This window comes from Macaca fascicularis, chromosome 8, assembly GCF_037993035.2.
Source record: "Macaca fascicularis isolate 582-1 chromosome 8, T2T-MFA8v1.1".
In the NCBI taxonomy this organism is placed as follows: domain Eukaryota; kingdom Metazoa; phylum Chordata; class Mammalia; order Primates; family Cercopithecidae; genus Macaca; species Macaca fascicularis.
This window is the reverse complement of record NC_088382.1, coordinates 38,146,566-38,165,744: the sequence shown is the minus strand read 5'-3', so window position 1 is coordinate 38,165,744 and position 19,179 is coordinate 38,146,566. Positions and strand designations below refer to the sequence as shown.

General features: G+C 39.3%; 1 long non-coding RNA gene across 1 annotated transcript in view; it reads right to left on the bottom strand.

The window, feature by feature from the left end:
- Positions 1-8,481: 8,481 nt before the first annotated feature.
- Positions 8,482-19,179, bottom strand: part of LOC107130586 (uncharacterized) — a 94,917-nt gene continuing 84,219 nt past the window's right edge. The window contains exon 4 of the long non-coding RNA XR_001492882.3: positions 8,482-8,627. This is a non-coding gene — a long non-coding RNA (uncharacterized lncRNA). The remainder of the gene's footprint in view (positions 8,628-19,179) is intronic.

Here is a 19,179-nt window from a genome sequence, read left to right as displayed (position 1 = left end):
TAGACAGGGGTGAGGTAGGGAGGACATAATCATATTTGTATTTTGAAATAATCAATTTACCATGATATTGGAGAATGAATTATAGTAGATTTGGGGAGACCTCATAATGAACTACTATAGGTCTTCAGGTAGGACAGGTTGGCAGCTTGGGTTAGGTTAGCAACCATGAAGACGGAAAGAAGGAAAGAAATTCAACAGATATTCGCAGTAAAAAGTCTTTGATGGGCCTCGAGAATGAAAGAGAAATGTAGGCCGAGGAAGAGAGTTTCTGATTTATATAACTGGGTGAATGATGATGCTATTCTACTAGATAAAAGGCACTGAAGGAGAAATTGGTTGTTTTATCCTGTACATGGATAGATAATCATGCAATTGCTTTTGATTTTGTCATATTTGAAGATATTTGAGGAAGTAGGCAGAAGTATTGGTGGACAGTTATACACATAAATCTGGAACTCAAGAAGAGAGGCCTTTGCTGAATCATTGGTATGATAATAATGCTAAAAGTATGGATTGGAATAGAATCCCTAACCAATATTGTAGAGGGAAAGGAGGGTGAGAATCTGAACTTTAAGAAAATAAAATATTCAATGCCTGTGTAGAGAAGGAATTTTCCAAGAAGCATAGAGAGATTGACCAGGGAGGCAGGAAGAAAACTAGGATGAAAGAGTTCCAGAGGCCAATGGAAGAACATATCAAGAAGAAGAAAGGGGTTAACTCTATCAAATGCTGCTGAGAGGTCAATCAACATGATTTCCTTGAATACTCTAATAATAGTCTTTTCTTTGCAATGATTAGGAAACACACTAGATTTTTGTCTGAGTAAAAGATTGAGGATGGAGACATTGAGATTAAAAGTTTGGCTTTGACAGAGAGGAAATAGAGGATGAGGCTTGAGTGTTATTGGGATCCAGGAAGAGTTTTTATGAATATAAGGTGTATATCAACATGTTTCAATATCAGAGGGAAGATTTGACTTAAGGAAGCAATGAAATATCCAGAAGATAAAAAGATATTAATATTCAAAGTTTCAGGGATTTTAAGAAGTGGTGAGCAGGTGGGATCCAATGAACAGGTAAATGAAATGTCTAGCCTTAGGCAAGTAAATAAATAATATCTCTATTTTATCAGAAAATAATGATGGAATAGTGCAGAAACAGACAGTGCAATAGTTGTTACTGTGAGGGTAAAGACTTTTGTCTGGTTGTTTCTATTGCTCTGATAAAATAGAAAACAATCAGCTAACAGCATGAGAGAAGTGCAGGTGGCTTGGAATTCTGAGGACAGTGAAGAAAGTGTGAAATAGTTGTTGTGAAAGTGGGAGAATGAGTTAAGTTGAGACATATGGGGAGCCCATTAGAAGTTGATGATTGTGTCTTCACGGAAGCAGTTTGCCCTTCTGTACCAAGTAGTACTTGGCTATAGGGAGTAGTTGTGGAGAAAGAAGATAGCAGGGGTCTTTCACGGTTGGTGTTTGGCTGAAAAAAGTGATGAACAGCAGTGAGCAAAAGATCTTGCCAAACGGACCGTAGGACCTCAACTGGATGATGGGGAAAGTGACAAAGTAGAAACTGGAGGTCTAGGAGAAGATAAAGGGTTTAATGTACAAGAAAACTTGATGAGCTGAAAGACATCAGGAAGAACTGAAAAAATAGCTAGAAGGAGGGAAAGATGTAGTTATAGATTAATACTTTTAAATTTGAAATTTTTAACAGGGAACAATTTCAGTAAGTGACCAGGTCCTGGCTGTGTCTACGGGAACAGATAGCAAAACTAGAGTGAAAAACTCATTGAAGATGAGATCACCAAAGACTGATAAATCCAGGATATGCAATGATATTGAAGCCACCCTGGATGATTTCACAGCTTGGAGTAGTGAGGAGGATTGTGATCAAATAATAGAATCTTCAATAAGTGGGCATGAGTGACTGGTAGGTTGGTGTACCCAGCTGGAAGATAGAGCAGAATAATCCAATAGCACAGACCCCAAACTACCAGAGCTTTCAACACGGGAGAAAGACATGTATACTGATCTGCAGTAATGGTGACAAATGTTCCAGTAATGATTGAAAGCACAGTGGGTATTACAGTGGAACGGAGGGAGCTAACTCTACTTGGGAGGTGGGAAGTCTAAAGAGGACCTCCAAAATGACATGAAATTTTAGCTGTTACTACTAATATGAATCATTGCTGTTAACATATTAATTATGATTCAAATGACAATTTCTGTAACAAGAAATGTGTTCCTTATAATGTTTAAACCTAATTTCTGTAATGAAAACAATTATCTCCAAACATATGTCCTTCTTTTGACCCTGGAAGTTTTCTTTTTCTTCCTTTTTTTGAGACAAGGTCTCATCACACTGTCACCCAGCTTGGAGTGCAGTGGTGTGAACACATTTCACTACAGTCTTGACCTCCTGGGCTCAAGTTATTCACCTCATCCCCTCATGTAACTAGGACTATAGGCGTGCACTACCACACCCAATTTTTTAATTTTAATTTTTTTGTAGAAATAAGATTTCACTATGGTGCTCAGGCTGGTCTCAAACTCCTGGGCTCAAGTGAGCCTCCTGCCTTGGCCTCTCAAAATGCTAAGATTAGAGGCATGAGCCACTGCACCCAACCTGGACTGTCTTAAACGAACCACATCCTTAACCAGATTGCACCATTTCCAATAGTTTCAAAGCCGTAGGATTTGGATGTTCAGTGCATTATTTCCAACGCCATGAAGTAACATAGCAAAGCTCCTAGAAGGGGCTGGGCATGGCAGCTCACACCTCTAATTCCAGCACTTTGGGAGGCTGAGGTGGGCGGATCACTTGAGGTCATGAGTTCGAGACCAGCTTGGCCAACATGGTGAAACTTTGTCTCTACTAAAATACAAAAAATTAGCCAGGTGTGGTGGCAGGCACCTGTAATCCCAGCTACTCAGGTGGGAGGCTGAGGGACAAGAATTGCTTGAACCCAGGAGGCCGAGGTTGCTGTGAGCCAAGATCACGCCACTGCACTCCAGCCTGGTGACAGAGCGAGACTCCCTCTGTCTCGAAAAACAAACAAACAAAAAACAAATAACAACAAGCAAGCAAACAAACAAAAAACAAAGCTCCCACAATATTCAGTGTGCATTAGGGGGATTGCTTAGGGAACATCTGGGGGCATTGTTCTAGGCATGCCTGTCGGAGGGAAAACTGTGTCTTCATCATTATCTAACCCTCACATGAAAGTTCTTTTCAATACCTTGTCTTCATTGGATGCACATGGTTAATGAGGAAATGCTTTTCTTGCTGCATTCTTCCTGCCATCGTTATGGTTTCTGGCAAGTAATAATTTATTTAGTAGCTGTGTTGTTTCTGAGTATTATAGTCTTCTTTACTCACTCTTAATGTGTAAAGTGCTTTAAAAACCTTGCAACCATCAAAGTAAAAGATGCAGCTCAGTGCCTCACTCCCCGGCATTGCCACAGGGCTCAATAATCTATAGATCATGTAATAATTTCATTTAGCAGCACAATAAAAGTCAAATTAGTTTCCATAAGACAGTTATGTATGATAATCTGGATTACTGTGGCCTCCTACTGACTGTATTAGCATTGTAATGTTATTTCTGCTTCTGGGATTCTGGTGGAATTTTTTCTTCAGTTTATATTTATTGAATCATTATGAAAAGTGAGTTCTCAATGTCTTGAAGAAAGAGAGTTATAAAAAAATTAATGTGCAGTGATAATGATCTTAACTTCCAATGCATCACTTTTCTTTCCTTTAAAGTGGCTACTTTAACTGCTGGGTTTTCAATGTACTTGAAAATGTGGCACTATGAGTTTGAAGCTGAAAACTAATGGCTAAAGCCTGTGCCTCTATCCCTTATGGCTCGTCTTTGCCAGAGGCTTTCTCATCTCCTACAGTGGTATTCTACAGGTATATGGCAATGGAGAGTCCACTATTCTGTCTGCATTTCAGAGTACTTGGCCATGATTCCCAGTCTTCTATGTCAGTTCCTCCCGTACTTCATTTCTGGGTTTTGGCATCAAAAAGAAAGAAAGAACATAGAGGTGTGTGTGTGTGTGTGAGAGAGAGAGAGAGAGAAATATATATATATATTACACACACACACACATATATATAACACACACACACATACACAACAGTTTCATGGTCAAGTATAGCACGATGTATCCTACACGACAAATAAGAAACAAGGTCACTTTTAATAGGATTAATCTGCTGTGTCTTGATATTTCTGAAACATTACGTTCATACATCTTCTTAGGACCCTTTGGTAATATATAGTTAGCTGTGTAGCTATCTTTCAACCTGACCTTTCTTTTAAATATTTTCAGGACTTATCAGGATGCAGTTATTGCTAGAGAGGGTGACAATTAGGAGAGCATTCCATCTTAGGAACAAAAAAATCGGTCCTGTGGAGTTTCAGTATCAGACTTATAAAACTCATAAATATAGACTCATATTCAGCCCACAGTTAGTTAGTTTGTAATTTGTGAACATCAGGCCATTCTCTCTGCTTCTGCTTTTACCAAGGAGCTCCTGCTGGCTGGATTGCTCATCTCCACGCATCGGTACATCCTTAAAGTGTTTTTTTCACCCTTCTTACTTGCAGCTGACTCACTTCAGTTCACCAGACAGCATAGTCACCATATCCTGTTATCTTAGAGCTGCCGTGTGTGTCCAACTCAGCAAAGTTATGCACCGTAGAACATCATTCAGGCCTGGGAGACAGGGCTTGGTAGCAGGAACCCACTGTGAATGATACTTTTTGGACATTTTTCATTAGGCACAGAGGAAACTAAAGCAGTAAAATACACACTGTGCTTGCTACTCAAGAGATACTTATGTTAGAAATGGAAGGACATAGAAAGTGGTAAAGGACGGAAGAGAAGAAAGAAGCCATGAAGGAAGGAAGGAAGGAATGAGAGGAGAGAATTAAAGAGGGAAAGAGGAACGGGAAAGGAGGGCAAAACAGAACAAATTTACAGCAAGAAACCTGACTTTATTCTTTATTTAAGATTTTACCCTCTTAGAGAACTTAACCTCCCAGAAAGAAAACACAACACAAAAAACACAAAGCAACACAAGGCAGTGCTTCAGCATGATTCTGGGAAGTGTTTCCTTTATTCACAATGCAAATAGATAACAACAAAATTGATAAGAAAATATGATTGAAATCACATCATGAAATTAGTTACATTCAGTTTACTTAAAATTAAACATGTAAAAGAACATAAATACAAACTATATATAGTGAGCAGCATTAATGTGAAATGTTGATTTTTTATTTATTTTATTTTATTTTTTTTGAGACAGAGTCTCCCTCTGTCACCTAGGCTGGAGTGCAGTGGCATGATCTCAGCTCACTGCAACCTCTGCCTCTTGGGTTCAAGTGATTCTTCTGCCTTGGCCTCCCAAGTAGCTGAGATTACAGGCATGCACCACCACACCTGGTTAATTTTTGTATTTTTGACAGAGACGGGGTTTCATCATGTTGGCTAGGCTGGTCTCAAACTCCTGACCTCAAGTGATCCCCCTGCCTTGGCCTCTGAAAGTGTTGGGATTACAGGAGTGAGCCACCATGCCTGGCCTGAAATCTTGCTTATTAATGACTGGTGAAATCTTTAGTCAGGGGCATTTGTAATGAATTCTCTTTGTTTTAGTCCATTCTAGACCTTATTCTGGTTCAGTTTCATTTGTCAATTATCTGTGCTGTCTTTATTTTTGCTAAAGTACATTTTAGCAAAATATAAAAGCCATGACTGTGGCTTTTAAAATAAATGCAGAGAATTCTCAATCTGCAATTGAAAAAAAAAATCAGAATTTCAGGATAGCCATGCTTCATCAATTATAAACTCATAGCCCTACTTATCTCTCTTCTGATTTCTTATTTTATGTCAGTAGCTTTGTTTCTTTCAATGCCCTCATTACAAAATGACTGTTGCAGGTGCTCGTTATCATTAAATGACAGCTCTCTCTCTGCTTTGCTCTGGGATGTGATGGTTGAAGATATTATACAAACTTCCTTGTCTTTTTACAGGAGGAAAATAATTTTCAACTTTAGTATTAATTGCAAAAAAACCCACACCATTAAGCAGAAGTCAATGACTTGATGCAACTTTCCCTCCTAAATTGCTAAATTGCAAATTAATTATTCTCCTTCCCTTTTAACATTTCCTTTCCACCTTCCAGTAAGCAGCTCTGTTTGCACCAGTGGTTTTTCTGTTCAGAATTTTTATGCTTCAAATTGTGGATTACCTTGTTTTGGGACAACAGTGATTTAATGTATAAGGCATGATGTGAGGTGCAATCCCATTGGTTTCTTTTAGGTAAAATAAGTTATTCAGAAGTCATAAAATGTGCCATTAATTACCATTAATGACAATTGACGTTGGGTTCTGATGATTTGGAGAAAGCAATGCAACAATTAGTCAGAATAAGGAATTATTTTTGGTGTTACTCTTCCAGCTGACTCAAATTCTGCATTTCTTGTTTTTAATAAAAATGCAAACTTGGTCATGTTAATTTCCTGAAACAATATGCTGAAACAAGGTTAAAGAGCATGTACATTCTAGAAAAAAATTAATTTGTTGTAGATTAATATGAATTCTGGTTTTTAATATTTCTGTCTGCTTCTCCAAAATTCTTAGGAGATAAACACCTTGGATAGGGAAATGTTCTACCCCTGAAAGGAACATTTGAGATATCAAAACTGAATTGTTGTTCTAACCCAACAGTGGTAATTAGTATCACCTAGTATATGAAAAATACACATTCCTGGGATTCTATTTTCAGAGATCCCCATTCAGTAAGTCAAAGGTTGAGCACAAGAGTTTGCATAGTAAAAGAGTTGCACAGTTTATACTGATTCACATACTTCATTGATCATATTGATCATTTCCCTAAGCTTATAGCCCTTACTATGAACAACTTATAGAATAGAAGCCAGGTATATTATATTCCAGTAATTGTTACTGAAGGAAAAATTGTGACTGCATCATCACTCCTGTATTGTCATACCCTCAGGATGAAATATTAAGTCAAAGATAAAGACCCATGCACAGATGAGATGATCTAGATTTGGACAGCGTTGGAGAGTCAAAGGATTTAACTGGTACAATTTAATGTGGTGCAAGTAGCATATATAATCACAGCCTTAATGGGAACACGGATTAGATGGTGAAAAGTGGGTTAACATCCGGGGAGAGAGACAGAGAGGTAGAAGTCAAGGAAACTGTGAGGCACAAAATGCTACAGGGAATATCAAGGTGTTTAGATCAATATATGCAAGCAATACCCTTACAGCAAAATTCCATAAAATGGGCACTGTTGCTCCATCTGACCTGCATAAGTGCTTGTTGCTAGGGCAGGACTGCCTCCCTATCCCTACCCCCTATTCTTTAAAGGGACGTCAATTTGAGAGATTGCTGCAGGATCAGTATATTGAGTTAGATTTTCACACATCAAACATCATGTTTGATCTCTGTTTACATCTTATAATACAACTAAACAATATTAAGAGTGAAAATTTGGAACAGATGAAGAAAATAACGTTAACATTGTACAGAAAAGCCTAAAATAAGATTTTATAGTAGATGGTTCTAAAATTGGTAACTTAATCAAAACACATGATACTTTCAAGGAAAATTGATAAAATTAACTAATAGCCAAAAGTAATTTATAAAAGGCTTAGAAATCAACCTTTAATTTCCTTTAGAAATTAAAGGAAAGGAAATGAGAGATAGAGCAATGTCAGAGAATAGAACCCAACCAAACCACAGGCTCAAGTCCTCTACATTCACCCGTACTAGCCTGACACATCAAACAGGTATTTTTACTAAACTAGAATCCCCTCACAGAAACAAAAATCATAAAATAAACTATTCCGAATCAAGACCAAAGCTGTGAATTCATTGACTAAAATCTTTTATTATATAAGTCCTACACTAGGTGAAAGAGTTTGTGATTTTATTTTGTTGTTATCCTTATTGGGTTGAAATCAAATGGACAGCTAAAGCAGTTGTATCCAATTCAATTCAGTATATAATTAAATGTGTATCTCTTATATGCCAGTCACTTTGTTCGACATTAGAGAACACAGATGAATAAAATGACATTTCTTCTTTGAGGAGTTCTTAATCTGGAAGAAGAGACAGAACAGTAAACAATTAGCTGTGACATAACATGCAAACTGCACAATAGAAACCTGATCCTAGTGCTGTGGAAATAATTACACATTGTCTAGGGAAGGACAGGGAGGTGGGAAGGGAAGTCCACAGGGAGTGAGTGACATTGGAGACTCTGAAGGATGGAGTTTCTCCAGGTGAGCACAGAGAAGAGAGGGAGGGAGGGAGGGGAAAAACCCAGGAATGGAGACAGCATGGAGTGAGTAGAGCATTCCAGGAGTAGCGGCCCAGCATCTAGTGTGGTGACAGTGAGGGTTGAAAAGGTAGTGTGCAACCAGGTTGCTGTGGTTCTCTGTCTTCAGTGTGGCCGCGGGGGCAGGGTGTGGAGCACATAGGGGATACAGAGTTGGAGGCTTTGGATCTGCATTCTTTCTCACCACTAATAGCACTGTGATCTTTGACAAGTTATTCCTTAATTGTGCCTCCGTGTCCTCATCTGAAAATTGAGAATGATAAAAACAATTTCAAACTCAGGGTATGGTTTTAAAGAGATAGTGAAATGAAGAATTTAGAACAGGGCCTGTCACCTAGAAGTGAGACAGAAATAATATTTGGTGGTCGTAGAATAACAGACAAATCCAGGCAACAGTTTTACATGATTAGAAAAAAAGAAAAGAAAAAACTGTTGAAATAACTGCACAAGCTAGAGGCTGATAAAACCATGAAAACCAGGGTGTGGACTGTCATGTGCAACCATGTGAAGAGACCACCAAACAGGCTTTGTGTGAGCAATAAAGCTTTTTAATCACCTGGGTGCAGGTGGGCTGAGTCAGAAAAGAGAGTCAGCGAAGGGAGATAAGGGTGGGGCCGTTTTATAGGATTTGGGTAGGTAAAGGAAAATTACAGTCAAAGGGGGGTTGTTCTCTGGCAGGCAGGAGTGGGAGTCACAAGGTGCTCAGTGGGGGAGCTTTTTGAGCCAGGATGAGCCAGGAAAAGGAATTTCACAAGGTAATGTCATCACTTAGGGCAAGGACAGGCCATTTTCACTTCTTTTGTGGTGGAATGTCATCAGTTAAGACAGGGGCAGGGCATTTTCACTTCTTTGGTGATTCTTTAGTTACTTCAGGCCATCTGGGCATATACATGCAAGTCACAGGGGATGTGATGGCTTGGCTTGGGCTCAGAGGCCTGACATGGACCAATCTGGCTAAAAACACTGGATGCAACATGGCCCTGGACTTAACCTAGATTTTCACCCAGGACCTCATTATCCACTCATTAACATCCTAGATCACACACCCACCTGTGCCATGACAGCTCTGGGAACATTTTTATTTGGTGTAAAAATGGGTGACAACACAGTTCCGAGAAATCTCCACCCTTTTCCAGGAATCTTCTTGAGTAATTTACCCCTTGGTTAAAGAAACCCATAAATCTAGAAGCCCCAGGCGCCACTGCCCAACTCTCTCTTGAGTACACCTACACTCCCTTTTCTTGAGTATGTACTTTTTGCTTTGCAATAAATCTCTGTACTTTCGCTATTTTCCAAGTTGTCCTTGAATGCTTTCTCACTGTGGTGTCAAGAGCCTGGACACTGGCTTGGATCAAGGTCCTACTGGTGTCTGGGGACCTTCCCTAGCTCACCAGTATCAGAAGTATACTAAATAATGTTAACTACTGTCAAAATATTTTGGTGGTAAAGAACTTGGAAGGCAAGATGGAATGATGATTAATGGCCTGGACTCTGGTGTCAGACAGACTGGGAAAGTATTTATCTTTTGCCATCCATAGAACCTTGCAAGTGTTACTTAACTTCTCTGTACTTATAAATTACCAATCATTGTAAAGTATCACAATGTGGTTTTGAGAACCGAGAAAGTCCAACACTTAGGAAGTACTCAGTGAGGTTAGCTGCTGTCCTTTCAGAGTCATGAAAGAAGAGGTGAGGGTCTGTGTGGGTTAGGAAGGAAATTAGATGTATTTGGCTCCTGTAGAAAAACATGATAAGAAAGCAACAATAAGAGTAAAATGTAAATAGTTTAATTTGGCATTTGGAAGCAAATGGCTAATGCTTTGTGGTGGTGATCGATGGTGGTGGTGCTATGTGTGTACGTGTGTGTGTATTTCCTTAGAAAATACAGCTTTTAACTGTTTTTAAAAGAGATGGTCATTTGTGGCATTTGCTTGGTGGATACACTGGCTTCGAGTCTTTCCATTCTTCCAAGCATAATTTCCACAATCAAGCAGAGCCAAAAATCTCTCTCAATGCAGTCAGAAGCAGGACTCCTGACTCTGAGCATTCAAAATACATTTAGCCTATGAAGCTGTTTGGCATAGACACTGATTTCAAATGGCAGAAGCCACGGTTTGCTAGGATGGGAGAGGCAGCAGCATGAGGAATCTAGCCAGAATGCTATCTAGAAAGAAATCTAACTGGCATGCTAAACCATTGATGTGTTTGTTTGTTAAAAGGCACTTTGAAAATAATATATTTGAACTATCACAAATCATTCTTGATTATGATTAATCTGTTGTTTTTCAAATGAGGAAAAGGAGTTTCAGACATGTTAGGTAAATTTGCCCAAAATTTCACAATAAGTCAATAGTGGAATCTGTTTGGTCTCCACATTCTCTGTATACATTCTAAAACATCTTTCTGCATGCCAAGTAAGGTAGTTGTTGTGGGCAGAAGTATAACTTGAACCATATGTTTTCCAAATGGAAGTAAACCACAAGGCATCGCTCCACCTTCCTGGTCATAACATTGATTTAAATGAGTAACTCTGACTGTGCTTTAGAGATGGCTTTACAGAAGCAACTTTCAGTTCATGTGTACATTTCCCTGGAACATTATTAGTAAAACTGATCACTTCTCAAATTTGAGGAAACAAAGGCAAGCCATGGACTCATGTAAGTAAAGCGGAAGACTGTCACCTTCTTCAGTCCCATAATCCTACCCTATGCTTAGAGGAGCAGGAACTGCCTTTAGGCTCTCAAGACACTGATCAGCATCCTGCCTTGCCATTCTTGAATTGTTTCTATTCCGTCTCAGGGCATCGATCCTTAAATTTGCTTCGATTGTCTTAATACCATGGCAAGACCCACTTCAAGTCCGATACATAAAATTCTTTAAATTAAAAAAATTGAGTTGGAAGATGTAGAAGTCTGTAGATGTGTGATGTGGATGTATATATAGTGAGATGGGCAGGGGACAAAGGGGTGAGGGAAGGGCAACTGCAGCTGCAAGTTTAATCTAATCTGCCAGCCCCCATTAAGACTCTTCCTCTTCCTTTCATTTCCAGGACTTGAAGCTTGGAAATATCAGGGTTAAGAGAAGCCAAAAATTTGGTGGCACAGGCGGAACATAAGAAACAGTAAGGAAAGAGAAAGGAAAGCCATTCTTTTTTTTTTTTTTTTTTTTTTTTGCAGCGCCTCCCTCTGTCACATAGGCTGGAGTGCAGCGGTGCAATCATAGCTCACGACAATCTCTAATTCTTGAGCTCAAGTGATCCTCCTGCCTTGGCCTCCTAAATAGCTGGGAATATAGGCATGCACCACCATGACCATCTAATATTTTAATTTTTCATAGAGACAATGTCTTGCTTTGTTGCCCAGGCTGGCCTCAAGTGTCCCTGCTGCCTTGATTTCTCAAAGTGCTAGGATTACAGGCGTGAACCACCACACCTGGCCAAAAGTAATTCTATTTGTTGTATTTTCATCCTTAAATTCTGTCTCTCATCTGTAAACATCCTTGTATGATCATGCGATGGCCCACGTGTCCCCAGGCTCATTAACCTATGCAAACTTTGCTTTATATAAAGCAAATAAGTTCGTTTGGACTCTCATGCTACCGTCTATGGAAGAAAACCTACAATCTCATGTCCTTTTCCTTTGGGATACCAGGTATTTTGGGAGGGTTTACAGTTTCTTTCCCATTTTTTTTCTCTTATCTCTTGTTTCTGATTCATCCTTGTTTAATTTTGACTCATCTTCTCTGTTCCACACCCCTTAGCTCTTCTCAAAGCTACATTTTGGGTGCTTAAAGTTTCTTTTTTTTTTGGAAACGGAGTCTTGCTCTGTCGCCCAGGCTAGAGTAGGGTGCAGTGGCACAATCTTGGCTCACTGCAATCTCCGCCACCTGGGTACAAATGAGATTCTCCAGCCTCAGACTCCCAAGTAGCTGGTATTACAGGCGTGTACCACTATGCCAGGATAATTTTTTGTATTTTTAGTAGAGACAGGGTTTCACCATCTTGGCCAGGCTGGTCTCGAACTCCTGACCTCTGGATCCACCTGCCTCGGTCTCTCAAAGTGTTGGGATGATAGACGTGACCTAGCGTGCCCAGCCAGGTGCTTAAGGTTTCTTGACTTTTAAAAATGTCACTCACACGTGTGTAGCAGACTTTTTGATGAAGATCAAGAGTAATGAATGGGACTGCACACAGTCATCATAGAGTCAACAACTTGAAATCTAGCATTACCATGCCTTTTCTCATGAAATCTTCAGGCATCCTCACCTCCATCTCCTGGTTGTCTTAGCCCTTCAGATTCCTGGTCTTTGTGCAGGGCTAACCCCGCCTCCTCTCACTAGTTTTCGTGTCTTCTCCCCGTTTATAGGTTTTTTCATCCTCTCTTTCCAGCAATGCCTAGAAAAAAATAAATTTTTTTCCCTTTATTTTATTATGCATAGTGCTTTAGCTTTCCCTGGTCTTATTTCCCTTGTCTAGTCACATTTTGAAATCTAAAATCAAAATGGCTCATTGAATCTTTTTGGTAAACAAAAGATTGCTCTTTCCTCAAACTAATTTTCCTGCTTTAAAACAATAAAGTCTTTGGGTGAAATCTTAGTTGGGATAAAATTCAGTAAAAAATCTCTTCACAGCCTGTGGGGTTGAGGGGTAACACATTGGATTTAGCTCAGTAACCAGTGAACTAGCTTGAGCAAAGCATACAAAGAAAATATTGCCTGCTTTATTTTACTTTTTTAAAACAATTTAAGTCAGAAAACTTTAAAATCCACTGGGGAAATTTATGTAAAGTTGCTTCTCTTATTGTAAGAAACCAAAGGTTCAAAAGTACTTCCAGTGCCTCATGCCTGTAATCCCAGCACTTCGGGAGGCTGTGGCAGGTGGATCATAGGTCAGGAGTTCGAGATCAGCCTATCCAACATGGTGAAACCCCATCTCTACTAAAAATACAAAAATTAGCCGGGCCTGCTGGCACACGCCTGTAGTCCCAGCTCCTCGGGAGGCTGAGGCAGGAGAATTGCTTGAATCCAGGAGGCAGAGCTTGCAGTAAGCCGAGATTGTGCAGAAGATTGCACCGAATTGAATATAGACTGAGAGCTACTGATTCAGTGCCACTGCACTCCAGCCTGGGTAACAGAGTGAGACTTCATTTCAAAAAAAGAAAAAAGAAAAAAAAAGTGCTTGCTTCCAAGCTTTGTGTGTTTTGAAAGTTTCCATGAAATACATCTTGTCCAGTTTAACATTTTTCTAGGGTTTAGATGTGACATGGGGCCTAAAAAATATTTGCAGCTGCATTTGCCACAAATATATAAGGAATACAAGAACAATGACAGGGCGTGGTGGTTCGAACTTGTAATCCCAGCACTTGGAGAGGCTGAGGCAGGAGGATTGCTGGAGCCCAGGAATTTGAGGCTGCAGTGGGCCAAGATTGTGCCCAGGAATTTGAGGCTGCAGTGGGCCAAGACTGTGCCACTGTAGTCCAGTGTGGGTGACAGAGCAAGACTACTCTGTCTCTTTAAAAACAAGCGCGCACACACACACACACACACACACACACACACACACACAGATGAAAAAGGAAAGAAAAGCGGTTTCAAGCAAATTAGTAGCTCTGAATCTACATTCAATATTCAATTTGGGGCAATCCCCTGCACAGCTGTGCTGCAGACTCCCATTATGACCCAGAAGAAAAGGGAATCTCAACAAGTGATTTGAAAAGGTTGGACAAATAGGAAACATTCACACATACAAGAATGTCAGTTCTTAAGTCAACTAAATATTAGGTTGGTGCAAAAGTAGGCCGGAGCGGTGCCTCATGCCGGTAATCCTAGCACTGTGGGAGGCCAAAGCGGGCGGGTCATGAGGTCAGGAGATCCAGACCATCCTAGCGAACACGGTGAAACCCCGTCTCTACTAAAAATGCAAAAAAAAAAAAAAGAAAATTAGCCGGGTATGGTGGTGGGCGCCTGTAGTCCCAGCTACTAGGGAGGCTGAGGCAGGAGAATGGGAGAACCCGGGAGGCAGAGCTTGCAGTGAGCCGAGATTGCTTCACTGCACTCCAGCCTGGGCGACAGAGTGAGACTCTGTCTCAAAAAAAAAAAAAAAAAAAAAGAGTAATTGTGGTTTTTGCTATTACTTTCAAATGGCAAAAACCACACTTACTTTTGCACCAACCTAATAGATGGGAGAGCAGGAGCTTTTTTATGTCCTAAAAATACCTCAGAACTCACCTTGCCCATGTACTCAGCTACACACAATTCTAGTGGTTCAGAGAGTCCTGCTTTGTGGTGCACTTTCATTCTGAAAGACTTTGGTGAGTCAGAAGAGCAATTTGTTTGAAGCATACTCCAAAAACTCGAGAAATCTTGCTATTCCGAGCATGGATGCCCCTGTAACCTAATATTTCTATTGAATTTATAGACTGATATTATGAATACGTGTTGGGTAGTGGGGCAGGCGTCTGGGTTAAGGGTTCTTTCAACTATTGATCTCAGCACAATAAACAGTAAGTGGTGCCACTGGAAATTGGATTCTGATGTGATGGAAACATGCTGAGTCATCGATTACAGTTATACCCCATGTGTTTCAGGGACATTTATAAAGCTGTGGGGCTAAATCAAATCTGACTTGGAGAATGTACAGAAAATATTTGCAGAAAGCATTGGTGGGGGCAGGGAGATTGTCAAAAATATGACTTTAAAAAGCAGTGTTTAGGGTATTTCTGGAATAATTCTGGGCAAACCACAGAGATGTCTAAAGCTACTTTGAGTGTGCTGAATTAATTGACTTCCTAAAAATTAAATGCAAAATACATAATTTTAGTAATGCAAATTGTAACAAGGACACAAAATAGTTTATGTGCTCTAATGCCTATAAATAGCTTTTGAAAAAGCCCAAATGCCAGGCAAATAAAATATGCCCCTTATACATATATTGACTCCTATTAAAACTAGGGAGGATTAAAAAAAAAAAAGTCGTGTTTTGGTAACAAGTACATTTTTTAAAATCCTTGATATAAACTATGCTAAGCAAGAAACTGGCAGATAAATGCTGAGATACAAAAAAAATCTAAAGATGCATGGGCTTCTTTTTTTTTTTTTTTTGGAGATGGAGTCTCACTCTGTCGCCCAGCCTGGAGTGCAGTGGCGTGGTCTCTGCTCACTGCAAGCTCCGCCTCCCGGGTTCACGCCGTTCTCCTGCCTAAGTCTCCCGAGTAGCTGGGAGGGACTACAGGCACCCGCCACCACGCCTGGCTAAATTTTTTTGTATTTTTAGTAGAGACGGGGTTTCACCGTGTTAGCCAGGATGGTCTCGGTCTCCTGACCTCGTGATCCGCCCGCCTCGGCCTCCCAAAGTGTTGGGATTACAGGCGTGAGCCACCGCGCCCGGCCAGATACCTGGAATTCTTAAGTGATTAATGATAAAGATTAGGATTTAGAGCTGGAAATAAAGAAGTATTTGCTAAATGATGTAGATATTGATGATGTAAATTTAACTGAGGCCTCAAATTTGAATGGAACCTCCCCCCCACCCCCGCCCCCCGCATGAAGAAATCTGACTTTTGTAAATATTCTGTTACTTACCCTTTCTGGTCTATTAAGCAATAGACCATGATAACTGCAAGCAGTGATCGAAGTGTTGCAATGAATTTGTAAACCTAACCACACTTTATGATTTATCACCACATTTTAAGGCGGTGTGTTTCCTTTCTGTATCATCTCGCCTTGTCAAGGAATGTAAGAAATCCTTGTGGGGTGGCCATTGCAAGTGTAAAGCACTGAACTTTGAATGAAGAAATCCATAGTTCAGACTTCACTTTTCCATAACTAGATGTATGACCTTGGGCAAGCCATTTAATTTCTCAGGATAGTTAGACTAAATAGTGTTAATAATTCCAGTTTATTATATGCCAATACACTGCTAAATACATTCTTACACCATTAATAATCCTTTGAAGTAAATATACTTTCATTGACACACACACACACAAAACAGAGTTTTAGAGATGTTAAGAATATTGCCCAAGGTTGCAGGGCTAATAAAGAGCAGAAAAAGGATTTTAATGGAGACGTTTTCATTCTAAAACTTATGTTCTTACTCAACATGCTGTGGTGCCATTCTAAAAATATATGCATTTTCCAAGTTAGCTTGGTAACATAATGGTTAGGAGCATAGATTGGAATCCGGAAAGCCTGAGTTTTAATCCTGGTTATTGACACTTACTAGTTTTGTGACTTCAGTAGGCTACTTGCCCTTTGTGTATCTGAATACTCTCATCTGTAAAATGAAGATAATAATAGCATATCCCCCTTACAGTAGTTAGAAATTATAAGTAATACATTTAGAAGAGTGTCTGATGTATACATTATGAATATTACTATTTACTGTTATTTTCCCTCAAACAAAATGGATATATATATATATACTGAGAAAAATGTGAAAATACAGTGGGATGACAGAACAAATATTTATTAATATCCTAATATAGTCAACAAACCTGTCCCAGGTTTTAGGAAATGCAACATTAAAAAATATTGACAGGTTCTATTGTAAACAGCAGTCATTCTACAGAGTGAAAATTCTTGCCTTCTTGTTACTTCTCTAAATAAAGTCTCCTGGAAGGTGATTTTTGCTTAGAGAAACTGATATCTATCACACTGCACTCTCCTTTATCATAGGTGACTAAGATGTCAGGCAAAGCATTTCTTTTTGGAAAATATTAAGTGATAAATTACTGGTAACTTAGTTTTCTGATAATTCCTTTTAAAATGCATTCTTTTATAGATTTAAAGATATTATATTTTATTTATTATGACCCTTTTTTTTGTGGCCTGGAGAGGATGTATTAATACTTCATGATAACTTATTTATATTTATAAAGCTTCAAAGAAAATAAAGCTTCAAAACCAAAGGTTTTTAGTTTGAGACTTTTATGTGGTACAAGAATTGGTGTCTGAATGATGGAAAGATTAATTTCACTAGTGGAAAGTAGTTTGTACTTAAAATAAAAGAAAATTAGTAATTTAATAGGTGACATTTTCCACACAATTATTGCTAAGGTATGATTAGAAGTTATGATATTTGAATACTTGGTGAAACTTATATATTTTACAGAAACCCAAAGTATTCTCTGATAACAGTATGTTGGAGATATAAAACTTAACTGCCTGATTAAATCAAGTGAAGCATTTCTGAATTTGCCTAAGGTTACAACCTGAAACAGAGATAAAATCTGGAAATCATTTCTGAATCAAAGTCTAGTAAATCACTAAAATCCAACTGCGTGTCACACATCGTATATAGTGTGAGGGTAGAAAGAGAAATTCAATAAGCCAACAAATACTTACTGAATGCCAATGTATGTCAAGCATTTTCTTTCCACTTGTCACAAAGCAACCTCAGAGTTCTGCATGTTATCACTACTTTTAGTTTGCAGGAAATGAATCCTATTGGGGTTTGGATTCAGCAAATAGTCACCCTTTCTGTGTTCTACTGTGGGTGGTTTATTTTCCTACTTCATTGATGACAGTGGGCTGGGCCATGGACTTGATTTAGCCAAAAGGTGTTGTAAAACATGATTCAATCTGAGACTTGAAATGTGCTTCTCCATTAGAGCCATCTTTCTGTGTTTTTGCCATTGCTACAAAAACATTGTGACATTGGCAGCTCATTTGTCCACAAAGAATTGGAGATATTTTGAGCAGAGCTGCCTTAGGTGACTGTCTCTGGAATCCTTGGTAACTGAGACAATCTAAGGAATCTGCAGATCTGCAATTTGAAACAGACTCACCCCAATTTACCAAAAGACTTTTGAGCATAATAAACAGTGTTTGCTGGTGCATATCACTGAGTTTTGGGGTATTTTTTATGTAGCAATAGTTGACAGATACAATTATGCTGACTGAAGTCACATAGTTAATAACTGGGGAAAGAAGATTCTTGCTTTCACATTGCTTAACAATCTAGTCAGTAGAGGAAGATAAATCCAGAGCAATAGACAGTAATTGATAATCTAGATCATACATTTTAGGCAATATTATCTCTTAGAATTTCCACAGATGAAAGATTAGTGAGAACTGGAATGTAGATACAACATTCAAAATGGTAAAGTAGCCCAATATCTCTACTGAGGACACTAGGATTGTCACTTTAACATAGGTTTAAAAGCTCTAAAGGGCAAGTATGTTTGACAATTAGCATCATGCCAAAATCCTGAACCAATGACATGGGTCCTAAGGCCATTAAGATGCTCTTCTCTGCAGTGCCTGGAAGAAATCTCAACAGTCCTTGTTAAAGCAGTACTCTAGGGAGTGACGATCAATTGATAAAAGTTGGCATGTAAGCCAAAATCTGTGTCTCCCTCGATCTTGGCAGAAAATCTATCAAGAGATATTAATATGTTGGGGCTCATGGCACAATACCCAAAGTATGGTGCTCTGGCCTGCTAAATATTTAAAATGAAAAGAGATTAGAAGGGCTGAGACCTCTCTGACTTTCTCTTGCCCTCCTATCTCTGACCCCTCATTCTCTCCGAAGCCAGTTATAGAAACCAGAGTCCCTCTTCCCCAAGTTAGGTCAAAGAGACTAGAACCTTTTCCTCCAAAGGAAATCATAAACCTAGAAAGGCCATTCTCTTCCTTCTCCATTCTCCCTTGAATCTGTCATTCTAGAGAGGTCCTGCCCTGTACCCAGGAGGAAAGAATGCTACATATAGCAGCCAAGAAGAATCTGAACAGACAGGCCTTGGTGGGGTTCCCCACTACCTCCATCTGTTACCATTAGGTCATATTGATTTTTCCA